Here is a 21,478-nt window from a genome sequence, read left to right as displayed (position 1 = left end):
CTCCTCTGAAGGACCTCTGACCTCCCTGTGGTGCCGGTCAACGTGGTTTTTACATCAAAGTCCCACTGAAACTCCTTTCCAGTCCTTTGAATACTACGTTTGTGTGCGGATGTGTAGTTTTGCGTAGCTGTATTTGTGTAAATCTGTATGTGTGTGTGTGTGTGTGTGCGTGCTGGATATTGGTTAGTTACATAAAGCCATAAGCAGCTGTTAATCTCTCACCGTGCAGGTCCACTCATGCCTCGGCTGCAGTGGATGATAAGTTGTTTTCTGCGTCTTCTGCAGCTCTTAATCAGTTTCCCTTAATCCATAAACATTTAGTCAGAGGCAGCAAGCGCCAGATTCAAGAGTTGTTTGTTCCGCAACCTTAAAAGTAACTTGGAAAAAAAAACACTCAGCAGTGTTAAAACGTTCCTCTCAAGTTCATTAGCAGCTCGTGCAGCCTGTTACTCTTCTATTCTATTTCTGGCTCTTCAAATAAAAGTAAAAATAAACAACAAAAGACAAAATGTCGAGGTGTAAAGTACCTGTAAGGGGAGGTGCTGCCTTTTAGTTCTGTTATTAAAGGATAAGATGGTTTTATTATGTGTTTTCTAACTGTTCATTAATGCCAGGAAAACACCAAAATCGACAAAGCAAGCTGCCAAGACTTTTTTGTTAATGTTTAAAGTGAAATGCATTTTAATATACTAATAACAAAATAAGCAACAGTCAAAGTTAGAGTTTGGAAACATCTGAAGTTATTTGTTTAGAGTTGAACTCTAAAATAATTCTGCTTCATCGGGACTGTGTGAGTGTGGTTTGACCTTCACTTTTGATTGACAGTGCTGGCAACATAAGCATAACAACTGTCATCAAATTTTCATTCAAGCGCAATTAAACTTTTAACCGCAGTATTTATCAAACCGAACCGGCACTTTTAATTATTTCATAATGATAATAATGATAGTAATCACTTTAAACAGTAATCACTTTAAACAATCTTACAAAACAAAGTTACTATATTCTTTACATCTTGGAAACAGGGTTAAATTGTACAGGGAAACCCGTTTCTGCACTGTACACATGATAATAAACGCTTTGAATCTTGAATCTTAAAACCTTTTGGGATCATAATGAGACAAATACAATCAGCCAATAAAAACAACACAAAAATACTCAACAATACTATGAAAGAAAAGCATCAATAGAAAAATCCAGATGTCCTGAGCAACAATGTGGCACTGAGGAACAACCGATAGCATAATTTTATTATATTTTCATGGTTTCATGTTTGCGCAGACTACGCCAGACCAGTTTGCAGAAGAACACTGAACCCTCCAGGGCAAGATGATAGATAGCATCCAAATTACTACATGTCAGGGATACTTGTATGGTTGCACCCTTAATGGTGTCTTGACATCGGGCAGATCTTATGTTTGAAATCTTCCTCCTTAGGTCTAAAAAAAAAACCCAGCTGTGTTCAGGTTGTGGCTGTATGAAAGGACTCCTTATTTCACCCACTTCTTCTGGAGTTTCTTTCTGTGTTTTGGTATCAGTTCCTCCTCAAACGAGGCTTCAGACGCCAAAGCATGTAATCATTACGGCCGGTCACACACTGCGACAGCCAGAGGGAGGATTTTAACCTTCATAATGAGTTTAACCAGTTATTCCCCATGTGTGAGTTCTCTTTGTTGCTCTTTTTCCTGATAATTTAAATTTCACATGATGTTGCATGAGCGTATTATAGCTGTTATATTAATCAGCTGAGTTTTTGCCCTTGAAGGCAGGGGACATGATACCTCATTACATGAGGTATGTGCCCTGTAGAGGTGCCTAATGTCAGTCAGAGCTTTAGATGCGGGCACATCTTGGCAGGGAAACTGGTTTACTGCACAGAACACCACTGAACTCAACTTTCAGCAGAATTAATCTGTCGGAAACTAATAGAAAAGCTAATAGAAAGCTTCATCATATTACTGAAAATCCACAAGAGATTTTCACAGTGACATAAAACATAAAAAGTTACACCACAGCATTTTGTTCATGTTTTGAATTGAGTCTCTCAGCATTTGGCTCTAACAGTCTTTCCAGACTTTAATGAGCAATTTCCACAAACATAATAAAACATTGCAGTGTGCACTGCAGGTACCGGATGTGTGTCTAAGACATGAAGTAGTGAAGAAGTTCAAATATAGGAATAGAATAAAATAGTATACAATATTATGTGATGCTGGTGTGCAGGAATGAGTAGATATATAAACTGCAGCCTTCACATACACAGTGACAGCTGATCAACTGGTAATACACACAGCTACATTCACTGTGATGTTTATGTTTATTGTGCTACTTTTTAAATCATTTTGTTGCATTTGCATATTCTTATTAATTTATCCTTGTGTGCGGTAAATACTTTTGCACTGTTTGTTGTTTTCCTCAAATAATCTTAGCTGAATGTTAATTGGAAAACAAACTGATATAATATTAAATCAAATATAGCGGAAGGTAGCGTAGCATAAAGTGTAAACACATAATGTGGAAGTACTTCAGGATTGTGGTAGAATAAACATGCTTAATGAATTTTTACGGTTTTCCCCTTTAAATTTTCAGCCTCTCGCTCTTTTGTATACCACCGCCAGGCCCCGCCCCTTTATGCAAATGTGCGTGACGTCGGCGGAAGCCTGCGCTACGTCTCTTCTTCCGACACATATTCCTTTAAAGGCGTATTTAAAGCCCAGGCTTCAGTTGCAGGAGCAGCGGACAACCTATGCAACAAAAGCCGCCGCAGAGCCGAGCGACTGTCCGACCGCTCAGCGGACAAACACACGGAGCCGGCGGCTGACACAACCCGGCGAGGTGAGCTCGGTGCCCGGCTAACTCACCGGCGACGACAGGGGTCGGTTAATAAACATTTTGTAGCCGCTGTCGTTCGGCTCCGGCAGGCGAAATATACAGCATCTCAGGTTGCTGCTGCAGAGAGGAGGAGGAGGAGGAGGGGGAGGAGGAGGGGAGGCATTTACAGTAGTTTCTGTAGGCCTGTGTCAAAAACAAAAAGAGGAGAGAGGCTGGAGGTGCACACAGCCTGGGACAGGTCAGGCTGCATAATTAGGTTGCTCTAATTATAAAGTGTTTTCTAAATAGGATTCCTGAGGGGTGTTTAAACGTGAGGCAGGTAAAGAAGGTTTAAAGGCGCTCAGGGTTACAGTTTGGACACTGAGGACATTAGTATCTTAATTTGCTTCATCACTGCATCTTTGTAAACAATCAGGAACGAGCTGTTTGCTGTGGTAGATGACACCCCTGTGAGTGAGGGAAGGTCAAAACTAAAGAGCCTGGCTGTGTTTGGGTTCTGCACGCCAATTAACAATAAGAGAAAAATATGAGACCTGCTTTGTAATCTTCTCATTTGTGTTTTCATTATCAGTGGCTGCTGGTGAGTGTAAATGTCAGCAGTTGTTTGTGTGGTATCAGGAAAAAAAAAAAGGGTATTTAAGGCTGATATTAGTTGACCACAAATGAAAATGAGTCTGCAACAATTTAAAAAAAAAAAAAGTGAAGTTGTTTTTTAAACAAAAGCACTAAACATTCTCAGCACCTAGCATCTCAAATGTGAGTATTTGCTTGTTTTAGTGACGGCATATTGAATATCTTTAGGTTTTAGGCTGTTGGTCAGACAAAACAAGTCTAGTTTCAGTAGTCGTGGACATGTCAAACATCAAGCGATTAGTTGATTTGTCCTGAAAAGAATCTGTAGATTAAACTAATGATATAAGTATATATTTGTTGCAGTGACATGAATGCTTTTATTAGCTGTGAGAACATGTTGTTTTATTTACCTCTGAGTGGATGTCCATTAATCCTCTTTAATGTACAACCGTTTGACTCGACCTATCTGCTGTTTCTGAAGGATACTGAACACAACTCTGTGATTCAGCGAACCGTTTGGACTGCTGATAGGAGAGAGACTTTGTGTTAAATGTTCTGCAGGTCTATGCGTGTTCTGGTTTACTGGCAGCTACTAATTTATTTTTATGTTTTCGTGTGCATGAGGGAGTAAGCATGGTATTGATTTTATGTATAGTATAGTGTGACTTATAGTGTGTGTGTGTGTGTGTGTGTGTGTGCACTATCCTGATTTGCTTGGTCTTAACTATTTGTTTTGTGTTTTCCAGGTACGACTGCAGGGCTTAAGATTGAAGCGTGAACCAAACGACAGCGTCTCAAACGACATTTATGAAGCTTTCAAGGCCTTTTGGTGAGTCTAACATGCGCAACAACACACATATACACATACACACACACACACACACGTGCACACACACATGCACACACACTAAGGAGGTAGCACCCATTTTAATGTTATTCAGTTGTAACCCTGCATCTTAAAGTCCTCCGTGTGTCTGGTATTTTGCTGTTTGGTCTAGTAAATCCACACAAAAACATAACAAAGGTCCCAAAGAGAGATGTAAATAGCCAACAGATGTTCTCCCCCGTATTGTCTTTTAAGTCTAATGTGTTTCTGCTCTGCTCAAAATCATTACCAGCATGAGAAGAACAATAAGGAATAGACATGCAGTGTGCGGCTTTGGCGTGATCTAATCGTGATCTCGGTTTGAATTGACCTGACAGCATTTGCACACACAGACACATTTGTGCCATGCACACTTCTTCCTTAAGATTCTGCATCTCTTTGTGTCAGCCTCTTCCTTTTCGTCATGTTGCGACGGTGCCTAGGTTTCAGATTGCAGCTGAAGTGAAAGCAATCGACTTCCTCTTGATGAAATGTTTGCTGACTATCATTTGGGGCTGAGTCAGCATATGGTTATTACCCACACAAACACACACACAGAGTCAGCTGCATGAAATGCAGCCAGACACAACTGGTCACGCGCAGACAGTCACATGAACGTACAGCTGCACAAATGTCATGCAAATGTACACATTAACACAGACAGGCTGTTGATCATTTTCACATATACAAATATTCTGATAATTTAAATGCAGAGCTGGATAATATTTTCATAAACAACATATAAATAATGTCTCAGTACGCCACGGTTCATCATATGCAGTCAGCTTGTATATGCAGTCTCTTTGGAGGTTCAGTTGTGGCTCAGATGCACAAACACACATACAGACACTCACCTGTCAAAACTAGTCACACTACATTTCCCAAAATGACTGGCATGTCGTAAGACTTGAATACTGTGCTGTTAGCCAACACCAGTATACTCGCTGCCATTCAAGATCTGTTTGTTTAATGGTTTCCACACCACATGAAGAAGCTTGAGAGTCTCAGTGGGAGCCTGCAGGTTCCTCAAAACAAGAAGCTATCCCGCTGTAAAGACATTTGAGACGCTTATCTTACAACCTCTACATCCCTCTCTTGACTCCTCACTCACTCTCTACTGGCAGATCTGTACGTGTAAATACAAAACTGGAGCCAGCAGCTGCTTAGCTTAGCTTAGCTTAGCACAAAGGCTTGATCCTGGAGGAAACGGCTAGCCTGTCTCTGCCCAAAGGTAGCAAAATCACCCCACTAGCACCTCTAAAGAAATAATTACCACCGTATATCTGCTTTGTTCTATCTGTACAAAAATTGAAGTGTAAAAATGGCCCATTGTGGTTTTATGGGGGTTAGTTCTTTGCAGGCATTGCAGATATTTGATTGGCCGATGTTGCTCCTTGCTAGATGACACATTGTGCTGCGGCAAAAGCTGATCCAAGCTCAGATAACTTTGCCAGAAGTTGAAGCGATCAAAGTGAAATGCAGCTCTTCCTCCTGGTTAAAAGTTTAGTTTAAATTCACTCTGACAGTCTGTCTCGCTCTCACCATGTTTGCCTTCCTCTGTCCATATTATACACACACACAAACACACACACACAGCTGATCTGGCTTTGTATTCTGGACCCAGATCCTGTATGTAGATAACCCACTTCCTACTGGTGTGTGAAGTTTTTGTACACAAACCTGAGACTGAGAGCGAGAAGGGAAAGAAAAGAGCGAGCCAGCATGTTTTTCCACCTCTGATCAGAGAGCAAGACTGTGTGTTTATGTGCGTATGTTTGTCGTCTCACTTACATCAATGGCATCAATGGCCCCTTTATCTCTACCAGATCTTACACACACACACACACACACACATACGCACACACTTGTTTCAGGTATAAATGCTATTGGGTTGTTGGAGCCACAGTATTCAGCAGCTACCCAACAGACAACTTGAGATGTCGTGTAAATATCAGGCGCAGTCTTTCACAGGTCTGCCGGGCTGTTGACTTTCTAGGTGGGTAAAAAACTACTTAATTAGGGCTCTTAGCTTTGCAAAGTTATCTTCTCTAAACACTGATATTGAGGAAAAACAGTTTGATTAATCAGCAGCCTAATAGCGGTGTGTGTGGAGAGTATTGCAACACTGCAAAGTTGCAGTGGTCATTGGTTTTCTAGGGTTGCAGGACTGTTATCAGAGACAATATCGGATGGCTGTACTGTATTTAACCCTGGCTTTGAGTTGGAGGACACACACACACACACTCACACACACAGATGCTTTCTGCAGCCAGAGAGAATGTCGATAATACAAAACTGCTCCTAAGAATAGAGAGTTTCCACTTTGTTCACTTGCTCTCCTCCTCTCTGTCTAGTCTACTCCTCTTTTTTCTGGCTCTTTCTTTTCTCCAGAAGTCTCCTCCATTCTGTAGTTTTTTTCCAGGTGGTTTGAACTCACTTAACTTACTTATTGTCACAAGAAAAGCTGTGTGTGTGTGTGTGTGTGTACAAAGATGCGTTACATTTTTAACAGGCTTATGTTCATGTTCCCACCTCTGCGTTTCATAAACAGTTCACAAAGATTGTCATCTTTAATTTTAATCTTTAAAGAGATTTTAGAGTTTATCTTGACTTTCATAACAGCAGATGGCAAAACAGTCTCCTGTAAAGTCCATTTAGTAGCTCTTCAGCACCTTTTGATCCTGTCTTCCTCAGCAGATGGAGTTGTCAGTTTTTCTGTCAATCACTGTTTTCAAGGCCTAGCGAGAACTTTCCGTCTTAACACTTAAGCCAATGGATGAGAAGTCCTTAAAGCTCAGAAAAATGGAAATTGAATTCCACGAAACAGGGTAAACTACAGCTGCTGAAGATCATGGGGCATGATTGAAGGCCCCAGAAGAGCTTCTTAATGGACTCTGGTGAGATTGTTTTGTCCAGTTTAGAGGAATATTCGAAAAACTTTGGTCAAAGACTTGAAAAGCTCACATAGGGACATTAAAATAAACAGATGAAATGAGAAAGAACAGGCTGGTATTGTTAGATTAAGAGGTTTTCAACATGTCTTCTCTATTTGACCACTTTCAAAGTTATCCACTGTTTAATATCCTGCTAAAGTTCCCCTGTGGTCACGGAGTACTTTATGTAGAAAATGACTGGCCCACAATAGAGGTTTTTATACTCTTGTACTTCTAGTTATGGCTGTCAGAACAAAACAATGAGCTGGTATTTGACCCTGTGTTTTTGGAGGTGTGAAATCCTGATCACGTGTGAAGTAACAATGCTATTCACCTCCAAAGTAGAAATGCAGCTAAACTGGCAAATCCACCACCAGCAAGAACTGAATTGGGACATTTTAAACCACAATACAAAGTGTGAATACCTGTTGAAGGAGCCGTAAATCTGACATTCTTGCTCAAGGACCATTTTGTTTCCCCCTGTGGCTCCCACTGCAGTTTTAAACTCCAAAAAATGCACCAAAATGTATAGTCAAGGTCAAGATTTTTGTCCTTCAGGGAAGACTAAGTCTGAAAACAGATAGCGTGAAGAGCTTGAACAAATTTGGCCTCACCACACTCTGGAGCTGTTTGGCTGCCTGTGGTTAATTTTAATTCTCCACCAGTGAGTTGCATTTTGTTGTGAAACATCTGCACTTGTAGCCAGTTTTTCAGCGGACTGCAGCCCGTCATTGAAGTTTATTTTTTCCCAAAGTCATTGTATTCTTGCGGTAGAGATGTCTTCCATATCTTAAATCAAATAATGAAATTTCACTCTTAAGACATCTTTTTGGAGTTTTTCCAAATTTTAAACGACTTACTCCGAGCAGAAAATGTCTCGGGACAAACTGATCACAAACCGCCTTCCAATTAAATTACCGCTGAGCTGATGGCATGCCAGAGGTGGCTGGCAGATTTGCTTGGCGTGGTGCATCTTGGTTGCCTTCAGGTCTTTGTGGCCAACCCACACCACACCCATTTCCCACACATTTATCTGCTACGTGCTATTTGCTTTGTCACAGTTCAAGTTTTCCTCTAGCTGCTGGTGTGTGGCGTGCAGTCCAAGTCCTTCATGGCGTGTTTAGAGTTTTATTGCTGTGTTGATGTTCTGGTTGTCTGAAAGAGGGAGTAGTTAATGTGCAAGGAAATATTTTACCACTAAACCTGTATCTCGCCTTTGGTGTGAAAGGAGAGCAGCTCTCTAATTTCTGTAGATGTGAACATGTGATCTGAGTATTTACAGACTGTATCGTGTGAAAGGGGCCAGACAGACAGACAGACAGACAGACAGACAGACAGACAGGTAGTAGGTATCTAGGGTGAAAGAGGAGAGACCATATCTGGCCGTGTGCCAGTAATGTCATTAACTCTGTTAGTAATACTGCACTCAGAGTAATGGACACACAGTCAAACACACACAAACTGATGCTTTCTTGTACAACTCAGTGTCACATATCAGGGATAGGCCGACTGTCTGCTCCCCCTCAGCCATCAGCACGCTGAATGTTTACTGCCCGATTCACAGCATCACACCGCAGCAGCTGTGTTGGTGTCTTTTATCCAAAGAGGTGCTCGTCCCTCTTTCATATTCTCCGTCTCGTTTTGTCTTGCTCTGTGGTCGTTTTATTTTTCCATCACTCAGTGGTACGGCGTGCAGTCAGAATGATGCTTTTGTCAAGGACTCCCCAAATATATCAAAATATCAACACAGATTCTACTTTAAAGCCCTTTTTGGTTTTAAAGCTCTTTGGTTAAACCAAATGGTTTAGCCGGCTATGCGTGTTTGTGTGGTCAAGTTATTGATTTGTAGTTCGATATTTGTTTTTGTACTCTGTGTTTGTCTTTTTTCTTTTAATGAAATTTTAATCAGAAAAAGTTATTTTCTCTGGCTCTTGGTGAAGTATTTGTTTAAGTCAGGCATGGTTATGAGTCACCACAGCCAGCCAGTGCCAGATTTGATCATAACATCATGCTGTCGTTGCTGAAGATGAAAAACAAGGTTGGAATAATACTCTGCTTAACCTGCTGTTTCTGTTTAAGGTGCACTTTTTATTGACAGCGCACGTGTTACTTAAATGATGTCTGATTTAACTAACATGACAACATCCAAAATGATTTACATTTTACCGTACAGGGGATTTACTGTATATAAAACACTTTACAAAACACAAGATTTTTAACTGTAATGATTCAGAATTTGGACAGCACAACAAAATAGTTGACGTTACAACCCATTAAAACACACAACCTCTTCAGGGTGGCATGCCTAAACTGATTAATTTCATATGTCAAGGCTAAAGAAGTCAGATTGCATTTTTGCACAGAATTTGTGTTGATGTTATTTACTGAAAATCACTGATACAGAAGCTATTTTTGTTTGATCTCATCAACGTTTTATCAGACTATTGACGCCTTGCAGAAAAAACCAACATCTTGCTGGCACACTTTTACCGACATGTAGCTAATTTTCAGATACAGTTTTGTGCACAGCTTAAAGACAACGTTTGCTGGGGTGTTTGTTTAGTTTGTATCATAACCGAAGCTAAATTTGTTCCATGTGCCAATCCTCATTCCTGTCGTGCGCTGACAGAGAGACAACATGTGAGGAACAAAACAAGGAAAAAAAACTTCACTCTTTTCCCGTCATAACAACCTCCCCATATAACAACTAACTGGAGGGTTTTGTTTTCACCAGCTTATGACAGGAAGTCATAGAAAAGACGTTCTTCTGTGGTTAGTGTCAATGCCAAGCGTGAGCAATTCTCCACCGAAAACTTAATTAAAATGCTACTGAGATAACAATATGGTTTAATAGTTGTTACTGTGCAATATCTGCAGGCCAAGTTCTGCTTAATAATTAGCCTGAGATTGAGAGATGCAGGTCAAGCAGTTTGATGCGGTTGATTTCAGTTGATCTTTATCAGCATCAAGCATGTGTGCATGGATGAGGAGAGTGAGTGCAAGTGTGTGTGTGTGTGTGTGTGTGTCTGTGTGGGTTTTACAGTGGAATATTCCAGTAGACGCGTGGGCGGGGTTAAAACTTGCCATCTTGAGGTCTTGTGTGATCCTCAACAGGTCTGTGCAGGCACTTCTAATTCTTTTGGCTCGTTGTCAAACCTGCTGTTATGAAACAATAATGTTTGTTACACGATGAAAGCACCAGTTTTTATTGGTACATCAGCGTTTAGCTGCTTAGTCGAGTCATGTGGTGAGCTGAGGGGGTTATATGTGTGTTTTGAGGTTTTGGACTGAATTAGAGGCAGGTTCAAGGTTATGTTTTTGTGTTAATCGGAGAGGTGATGGCTGGGAAGAAAAACAAAACAAACAAAGTGACCCCTCAGTAGTGAAATACTTAAAGTAGATCCATCACGTCTTTGCATGCTCCTTTTAGTTTTTTTCTATAACCTGTTTGGCTTGCTATTCCCTTGTGGCTAAAGGCCTCAGGGGGCTGTGAAGGCAGAAAATACCCGAATGAATACACACACACACACACACACACACACAGTCCTTCAAAAAGGGGGCAGCCCCCCTCGAGACAGGATGCAGGTGGGGGGTGCAGTAATGTGATGTTGGGTAGGGGGTACTGAGGGGCCCGATGAGGTTTGAGGTGGTGAGTTACAGTCCCCTGTGTGTGTGTGTATGCGTGTGTGTGGCTATGTTGGCGAGGGTGACACACAGCCAGTAACGTGACTCCAGGGTAGAAGTAGGCCAAGGCCGCTGTCAGCAGCTTGTCAAAACCTCACTGTATACAGCCTCAAACATTGAGACCTGCAGGAGTTAACGCAGCTTTTTGACATTAGGAGACTGCCATTATTTGTTCCGCACGCTGGGTCAGCAGATTACATGAAAATGAAACTAAATGTATGAGACACCAGACACTGCATCGCCAACAACTGTCTAGACAGGCTCAGATCAGCAGGCAGTGGATTAAAATAATAGTGTGCATCTTTGTGTGTGTGTGTGTGTGTGTGTGTGTGTGTGTGTGTGTGTGTGTGTGTGTGGCCTAGGTGTCCACAGTTGCTTACAAACTCATGATAATGTATTTCAAATTGTGAATACTATTCTAATTTTTGATGAAACTCAGGTCACCTTTGACCTGTCTGGACAGGAGCTTTGCTCTACTTTAGCCCAGAGGTGCTATTTTTGCTTCAACCAGATGCTTACAGCAGCTTATGGAAATATAATACAGCAAGAAAATTAGCCAACAAGCTGAAGGAGCAAAATTAACTGAGGAAAGCTAAAAGTCAGCAATTTTTCTCTTGAAGGCAATATGGGTTAGCTAGCTAGCTGTTATGTTATGTTATGTTAGCTGTATGCTAAGTGCTCTGGGTGTGAGCTGTCTGCAGTGCTTACATGGCCCAGTCTGAGTGCTAGCTAGCTAGCCTATTAGCCAGCCGGGCTAAAAATAAACACCAGGGTGATTGGGCTATTACTGGCTGCAAAGCTAGCTGACACAACACACAGCAGAGTCCTCTCCTCTCCTGTCCAGTAACCTTTGCTAATGTTATGCTAGCTTAGCTAACATATTTCTGGAACCTGTTTTGTGGCATTTCAAAAATAGACCTGAGCCCCGGGCCTCTTGACCCGCAGAAGGCTTCAGGTGACATAACAGAGCTGCTCGCACCACTTGCTATGCTATGTGTGTTTTTTTCCCCCCAGATAATAACTGTTTCTTGTTTTGGGACTTAAGCTGTAGTTGTCATTCCAAAATGAAGGAACCGGACATGATTGTACATGTTTGTTGCTGTTCGTTAACAAGTTCATCCAGGAACAAACAGTAAGTTATTATTATTATTATTTAAGTAAGTTATAGTGAAGTTATAGTTAGTATTGGTTATTTTTTATTTAGATGTAGCTGCCTGCATTGGCCACTGGTTCGTTGTAGTCCTTTTTGCTGAGAGCAAAACATGGTAGCAGTGGAATAAAAGGTGTTTTTATTTAGTTTTTTCCCCCTCACATGGCTTGTAATACGCTCACATTAAGTCACATTAATTTCATATTGTTCAGACAACAGTCACAAACAACCCTTCCTGTTGGCTTGTTTAATTGAGTGGAGTGGTTTCATTTCAATTCACCAGAATCACCCTTAAATATATTTGCTTCTCTACCGTCTCAAGACACTCAAATGTAATTTGCACATACTGTATATGATGATACACAGGAAAAACAGGAGCTTGATATTTTGACTTGAGAGCACTGATCATAGATTTTTGTCCATTGTTAGTTTTAAAGTAAGTTTTAAAGGAAGACATGTTTATATTTATGGAAAAAACAGATTTTGCATATTTATGTCTATTTGCATACAAATTTCAGTTACATTTCTAATGGCACTTTTCCATTACACAGTTTTAGCACTACTCGTCTCTACTTGACTCGACTCTGCTCGGTTTTGGTCGTTTTCCATTACAATTGAGTACCACCTCAACGTGGGTGGGGTCGTCATAGCAAGGCGGCCCGAAACTCCAGTGGCGTAATTTGTATGCGACACAAACACAAACACAACTAAGGACATGGAGTGTATGGTTTGCGTGTAGCCATTTACCTCGCTCACAGAAATAATAAAAACGCACTGTTGCTCTCATGACTCATCCAGTGATGTCACTCCCTGGCCAATCAGTGGCCTGCAGTCTGTTGACGTCATATTTTTGGCTTGACTCAGCTCGCTTGGAACCCCGGCCGAGGAGGTACTAAAAAAGTACCTGGTACCAGGTACTATCACCTAATGGAAAACCCTAAAAACAGAGTAGAGTCGAGTCGAGTATAGCTGAGTAGGTGCTAGTGGAAAAACCATAATTGACAGTTCTGTCCATGAATAAGAGGGTGATCGCAGTGCACTCAGGCAGGTACTTAAAAGGGCTTAAATCTACACGATAACATACTTGGAGAAAAACATTTCTGCTCCTGTGCAAATGTTATTTGATGTCCAGACTGTAATTTAAAAAATAGGTGTTTAAATTGTCATAACGGTGCTATACAGGCCTCAAAGCCTCACCAGTTTGAGTCAGTCCAGCTTGTTTTATGGTAAATTGACTTACTTGATGTAGCGTGGCAATAGAGTGACTCATTGACCTTGAAACAGCGATGGTGTTTGTGACTTCATGTCATGTCATCAGCCATGCTGGCTAAAGGTTAACGTGAGCCAAGACATTTATCTTCTATTTTGAGAGGATGTAACTGTGAGGTTCAGGTGATGTTGAGATTGGAGATTAATTTAGAGCTCTTAGGATGTCAGAGGGATAAAACGGAGTCAGTGGGAGGTTCTCATAAATGTTTTAATATGTACACACGTGGATGTGTGTTTGTGAGAGAGAGCACACATGCGAACAGCAGGTATATTACGTCATATTCATACCAGCCAATATGGTGATATAAACCCTGTGTTATGAGTAAGGGATTTATCATTGACACTAGTGCACGTTGATTCACATGTGCCCCCCCATACTCTCTGCACTGCAGCAGCACTGCACCATAATGCACACATCCAGTCACTGTTTACCTCCCCCCTCTCTCTCTAGTACTTATCTCTGCCATCTGCTTCCCAAAGCTGGGAATATGGTTATTTTTCATGGCAATATCACCGACAGCTTGGAAATGTGGAAATGTGTGTTTTCATGTGTTGTGTTGCAGGGCAGCCTGTGTGTTTACATGTTTCTCTGTGGGGGTAAATGCCCCAAAACTGTCTTCTGCGCTGCCAGTTATATGAATGGGTGTGCGTGTGGGTTTGTAATAGACGAGGAGAGAGTCTGCAACTAGAGACTGGGTGGTTCCTGTACTTCAACCACAGTATCTCAGTAAAAGACAGAAGAGCCAGAAACACAGAAGACTAAACATCTGTCAGTGACATTTAAGTGAATTTCATTATCATCTCTTTCTCTGTCTGTCTCTCTCTTGCACGCACGCATACACATGCACACGCACACGAGCACACACACACCCACACACGCACAGACACACACACACACACACACACACACACACACACACACACACACACACGGAGGGGGGAAACATTACATTTTCAGACCACATCCTGTCTGTCAGTCATTTTGACAGACATCAGATGCCCTCTCTACTTTATGCTATATGTAATACTATATACATTTAAATTAGATATAATAATAATAATCGATATAATATAAAACCCGATAACAGAAATAGAATTGAGAGAGACAAAAAGGGAAAACAAAACTATTATGTATAAGATGATAAAGCAACATACAAGGAAAATTAACTGTATAAATGAATTAACTGTACAAAAGGATATACGTTGACATCCATATATGGTAGCATACATGCATAAATATTTTTCAATATGTTTTTAAAAAATGTGTGGAAAAGTCAGCAGCAACTGCACATGATGGAAACAAACATACAAAATAAACTGATATACTGCAGTATATGCTCATATACACGTGTGTGTGTGTGTGTGTGTGTGTGTATACACACCATATCAGTTGATGTAATGATACAGACACAGAAATGATAATAATGACACATTTTGACACTCCATCATGAGTGAAAGAAAAACAGCTTCTTGTAACACCAGACTGAACAGAAACGATCATTAATAGAGGGCTGACATCTCTTAGCTCCCGCAGGCAGTGTGTAAAACCACATTTCATTATTTTCCCCTCTTTTGTGTCTCCTCATGTAATTTCTTGGGTTTCACAGGCATCTCAAGGCTACAAATACTCCCAAATTGAACCAAATAAAGCATCAGATCAGGTCATTGGAACTGTCTTTTCCTGAATAATTGTGGTCCAGTGTCTCTCGCGGTAACAAAATACTCCTCTCTTCAGTTTCATTCACTGCCTTTCCTTTTCTCTCCCACACACACAGATGCACATAAACATCCATAGGCAGCAGCATGTGAACTTGACCCTGATGCATTCAGCCTTGTAATCTATATCCAGCTCTGTATGGGTCAGTGCTATGTTGTGCGTCATGTTGGCGGAGTGTTCACGTACCTCAGTGGTGTATGACACCAGAGCTCATGTCCAGATAAAAGCTGGTGGAATAGTGTTGGGGCTTAATGGGACTTCATTCACAGAGATTGGCATGCACACATTTAAGGCTACACCTAAAGATTATTTTCATTATTTGATATTTTTTGGATTCATTATTTGGTTTATAAAGTGCCCATCAAATTTCTCCAGAGCCTGCAGAGAGTTTATACACATTGCTAATTATGTCCAACCAACAGTGCAAACCCCAAATTTACAATAATATTGAACAGTGAAAAGCAGGAGCAGGTTGATTGATTAACCAAAAATGCTGTGTGTGTCTGTTGTTTTATGTTTAGGGAACTAAAACTGCTTTAACAGAACAGTCACAACCAAAGGTCTAATTACCGGCTTGTTCTGTATCTTTCGACTGTATCTCGCAGTCCTCTGCAGCAGATTCAGTTTAAGTTGCCATAAACTGTACATAGGTGACAGGGTTCAGAGCAAGAATGAATTGTTAAGCTCTCACAAAGATCTGGGACGTGGTTAAGCAAGCTAGCGAGGATGCAAAACTTTATTTGTGTAGCGAAGGTCATTCCAGGTGGAAACACAATGTGCTGCGCAATGTGTGAGCTACTGCTGAAATTGCAGCCACAAACTCTGTGTAAATACAATTAGATTAGACACACTAATAATACATGCGAGTTAAAACCATTAAGAAGTAGGAGTAAAACATGAAATAAGACAACTGTCAGTCTAAACAGTCAATAAAATAAAAAAAATTAATGGTTTGTTAAAGGAAACTAATGTAACTTGTAGGCTATGGTGTTGGCCAGTGACGGTAAATGTGTTGTGTGGTTGTCAAACTCCTGCGAAACCCCTGCCTTTATCTCTGGGGTTTATTTTTGGATCCTTGATTGACAAAAATATCAGGCAGGCTTCAAGTCTTCTGGTTGCTCCTCACACATCTCATACCAGCTTCACCCCACTAACCAAATAACTATTTTTCTCGGCTTTAGATAACCAACAAGATGGCAGCCAGCAGAAAATTTCAGTCTAGCAGCTACATCCATAGTTTTCTGTAGTCTGTTCTGTCAATGTGGTCTGCAGAAATATTTCTTGCCACCTAAAGTATAGGGTAGCGAAAAGAGTTGCACAAGACCTCAGAGAATATGTGAAGCATTTTACAGTGCATACCACTGCTTATTTGCTCATTGACACTGTGTTCATGATCAGGCTTGCAGCAGACATGAGACTGTGTGTTTTGTCGTGTTACCCGTCACATGTAAGAGAGAAGGCTGAAGAAGAAGAAGAGGGCACAGGGAAATGGAGAGGGTAGATGAAGTGAGAAGGACCGAGCTCGGCCTGATTTCATGCCGGTGTCACAGGTAATCTGGGCTCTGGCGCAGGAATAAACACTCACTAAAATAGACCTGAGGTACGTGTATTTCGTGTGTGTGTTTGCAGGTTCAGAAGCCTTGTGTGTGTGTGTGTTGATTTGTGAGACACAGGAAAAGACTGACTCCTAATTTATATGCGACCTTCGACGTTACGGGCATCACTTTTCCCTCCGTCCTACTTGTTTTCCTCTCAGGTTCTGTTTATCTCTTTTTTTTTTAATTCTCTGTCCATCTGAGGGTCTTTTTGGCAAAAAATTTTTTTGCTTAATTTGATTGTTTTCCAGCTCTTTCCAGTCTGTTTCCCATCTTCTCCAAGCCTACCTCCGTCCTGCTTTGTCCCTCTGCTTCAACCCATCCTATCCATCTCTCCTCTGCTCTCACCTCACCTACCCTCTCTCCCTCTACGCCCTCACGTGAGACTGTGTGTTTATGTTGGCTCCCAGAAAAGCTGGTGATATTTAATATAAGCTGAGCTCATGTTACGGACACACACATGCACAAACACACAGAAGCAGCAGGACAACAGATACGTGTGTACAGACCTATGATCAGATAGCATTCACTGCTTTGTGTGTGTGTGTGTGTGTGTGTTTTGTAGGACTGAGAATCACAGATGCAGGTCAGATAGTGCTGTCAGCTGAGAGAATGGCACATGTATGTATAGCGGCCCCTTCACTTGTGTTTTAGTCTTGTTTGTGTAATTTCACCTGTTATTTTCTTCTTCAACAATCACACCACTACAGTTATGGCGTGAGCACCGATCCACATATTTATGTCACACATTGACACACTTTTTAGATTTGAACCCAAACTCTCCTTTAAATTTCCAAAATAGCCTCAGACTGAAATACAGTATAACTGTCAAATCAGATGAATGAATCGCTCCTCATGCTTACACAAGTATTCAAATGCATTCAGCTGCTGTTTCATCTGTGCGTGCACCATGACAGCTCATGCTGTTTACCATTTCTGTCGCTCCCTCTGCCTCATTGTGCCCAACAGGTGTCCACTCTTCAGTCACTTACAGTATTTTCAGTTTCAGGAAAATGAGCCACATTCAGAACGCAGCATACTTGATGACTGATGCTTATAATGCTTTATGTAATGGAGAGAAATATGTTACAAGTCCACAACCAGTTGTGTGTTGATGCAGTTGAGGGAACAGATTATATCACCACATGGGCGTAGCGTCAGTATCGTCACCAGAAAGTTTTATAACTTAGAGTTACGCTAAACACGCCAAAAGTCTTGGCAGTGACTGGAGCCAGAAACCTCAGTGGAATATGTTTTGGTTGCGACTGTCTTATCTGTTTATTGATATAAAGACAGCGTTACTTGTAAATGTTAATTATACTGCAATTCAATAACCGATGCTCTGATGTAGAAGCTTCACACCAGCAAGAAAGAACATTTGAAAAACAGCTCCTGCTTTTGCTCAGAAAAACCAGCTATTTCAATATAAGGTGATTTGCATTTTCCACTAATTTTGAACATTTTATGGACCAAACAATTACTTAGCTTTTTGTTTTCTCCAATCGATCAATTGATAATGAAAATAATGTGTAGTTGCAAAACTGAGACTAAAACTAAAACTGAAAAACTATTTTATGTAGGAAATTTGTTTTTGCATATAAAAACTCTTGAACCTACCAACCATATAGAAGTGTTAATTTTTCATGCTGTTCGTTAAACATCACATTGATGTTTACCATTCGAGAAGGTGCTGCAAGCCAAGACCATAATTTCAGCATCTTCACCCTGGCTGGACATTCCCATCATTCCCGACTTAATTATAACATATGTAAACTGTAAACTGACATATTTAGACCACTGGTTGAACAGATACAATCATTTTGTTGTTTTAGTTTTAGTTGTTGTTGTTAGTATATTGTGACGTCTTGCTGTCGACGCACAACGTGTTTTCTACCTGACAGCAGAGGTTGTGACCTTCTGTCTGTGTTCCTTCTTTAATTTTAAAAGTTAGAAGATGATCAGTGTATATTTGTTATGTATGTACTCTATGTGTGCTTGTAAATGAGAGGGCCTGTTATGTAATGTGCTGCAGTGTGTGAGGTCAGGTGGGGAGGGGGCCTCTGTGTGTGTGTGTGTGTGTGTGTGTGTGTGTGTGTGGGTAAAATATTCATGATCATCTTGAGTGCATCATGAATGTTAATGGGGACATGGGAGAGCACTGCAAATGGAGAGGAGAGATGAAGAGAGCAACCAGAGAAAGTAAGAAATGGGCAGAGAGACAAATATTTCCGATCTCCGCCCTCTTCCATCTGTGTGTCCGTCTCTTCTTTCTCTGTGTCTTTACTTCTCTTCCTCTGCCTCACTGTGCTTCATCCTCTCCCTCCATCTCTTTTTCCTCCCACCTTCCACCTGTTCAAACCTTCCTTCCTTTCTTTCCTCACCCCTTTCCCTCCTCCCTCCCTCTCTCATTTTATTTTTTTTACACAATCTCTCCCTAAGAGGCTTGATGAGGGTCTTAGCACTGTTATGATGTGTGTGTGTGTGTGTGTGTGTGTGTGTTGTTCACGTGGCAAGCATTAGTGTGTGTTGGGTGTGACGAAACGTGCTTTCTCCATGGGTTATAATCCAGTGGCCTGCTGCATACAAAAACACATACTTTGGAATGTAACTCTGTGGGAAATCATATTGAACATCCATGCAGTCTGTTTTTCTCTCCCTCCATGAGGCACGTTTTTAGCTGAAAGCCTTCATGCCTCTTTCTTCTCTCTCTTTCACTTTTTTCTGTCCACATATCTAATTTTTTTCTCACTGCACACACATAAGCCCTCTGTTTGAAACAGAAGCTCAGTTTGAGAATGTTTCAGTTCATAAAACATATTGCGTGCTTTCATTCTTGCCGTCCATTTTCAAAGACTGTCCGAGGATGAATCATGTGCTCAAACCAGTTACGCTGTTAAAAAATGGACTCTTTTCATAGGAGAGAACACTCATGCGTGTGTGTGTGTGTCAAACGACACACTCACAGATGCAAACACATGTGGGTTGGTTCACCCAAATTACACAAATACCCATTGTGTCTCTTACCCTCACGGTGTCTGGCCATGCAGATAGTTTTGGTGCGATTCAACCAGGGTTTGAGTTCTCAGCCTGTGATAATTTGGCCTCCAGCCCAATACAATAATGGTGACTGTGATTTTTGTTTATAATGCTCACAACCTTACCCCATTTCTATAGATTTTTATAGTAGAGATCAAAAACGTCTCACTTTGAGATTTAATACCTAAACTTGGACTACAAAATCAAAACAAAAAGATGGCTGTTGTTACTAATAAACAAGCTTAGCAAAGCTCTGCAGTCGTGCTGTGTGTGCTGCAGTCGGCTCCTGGGGATGGACGGCCTGGGAGCTGGGCAGCTGAAGTTGTTGGAGGGTAAAACTACAAACGACAGTAGTTAGGAAGCTAGGCTGTCATCGACTGCACCTCTTCCTCTCTCCATGTAAAATGCTGATGCATATCCCTGTGTGATCAGTGGAGGCTGCGTAGCTATCGACCACTACTGAAGCCAAGCTCCGCTGATATCGATAGTTTGTAAAACATCCTATCAGAGATCAATATAATCTTATAATCACCTTAATGTGAGAAGTTTTCCTTTTTGTCAGGTAAAAAGTATTTCAACTCAATCAACTAAATGTTCTGAGCTTGGCACTCTCGCTCAGATGGCATTGATAAAGCGATTAAGCGTAGAAAACACAGCTGACATAACACCCACAGGCATTTTTTCTATAGACTGATTGTCAGTTTCTAGAATTTATGTGTTGTCTTTGGAAAAGCAGCAATTTTTGCCCCCAGGATCGAGATTTCTGACTCACTGCCCACACCCAGAATATTCATGTTGGCACACCTGACATGTGACATGACACACCTGAGATACTGGAAGGACCGGAAGTTCCCATGTTGTGAAAGTCAAAGTGCTGTGATTAACTTTTTTCCCTTCCCCTCTTTTTCTCCCCCTCTCTTCTTAACCACCAATGGGACGACTGTGTTGGGGCACTGTGCTTCTCCACCTGCCGGGCTTCCTGTTGGCGTTTTCCTACAGATTGATCAGCCAATCGATGGGGATTTTCAGAGGAGCTCCGCCCACCTTCGCCGCCTGCCCTCCACCCCCCACCCCCTGTGGCTTTTTCCTCACTCCTACCCACTCCGTCACCCAGCCCTCCATCCAGCCCTCTATACACAAAATGACTCTGGAACTCACCGAATGGTCTTCTATATGGATTTTTACTGCTTGTAATAGACAGTAAGAAACAGAGGGAGAAACCTCAATGACAAAAAAGCCATAAACAAACACATACACACACACACACACACACACACACATACACATATACACACACACACACAGGCGTGCAAACACTGACATACCAACATACCAAATAACGCTGACAGAGTTTTCTCACACACCAGACACGCACAGAAAGAAGCAAATGCACAAACTCACTCTTGGAATGTACCTCACACTCTTCCTGTGAAAATTCAACAGCTTCCGTTATTTTTCGGGATTTTCTACAAGCTTCTGGAAAGCTGATTTTATTTTTTTCCGACTCTGGGGGGAAACAAAAAGAGAGAGGAGGATTAAAACGTGTTGAATTTGAAGCTGCAGTGTTTGAAGCAACTTGTTTAGAGGACATCTGATTGCTGACTTGCTTTTTTTTTTTTGTTTTCTGTACGTTAACAGATCTGGAAAGTCAAGTCAGTGCTAGATCAATAGATGATAGATCAGTTTTCTTCATTTACATAGAATCCATAGCCTTTTTAATTTTAGAAGGGCCTACTGTTGTCAGCACTCTATCAATTATTGAACACCTTTAACAGGTGATTATTCTTTGAAAGAAGTAATAACCAGCAAGTTACTAGGACATGT

This window comes from Pempheris klunzingeri, chromosome 16, assembly GCF_042242105.1.
Source record: "Pempheris klunzingeri isolate RE-2024b chromosome 16, fPemKlu1.hap1, whole genome shotgun sequence".
NCBI lineage: Eukaryota > Metazoa > Chordata > Actinopteri > Acropomatiformes > Pempheridae > Pempheris > Pempheris klunzingeri.
The sequence above is the reverse complement of the archived record's forward strand: the minus strand, read 5'-3'. Positions refer to the sequence as shown.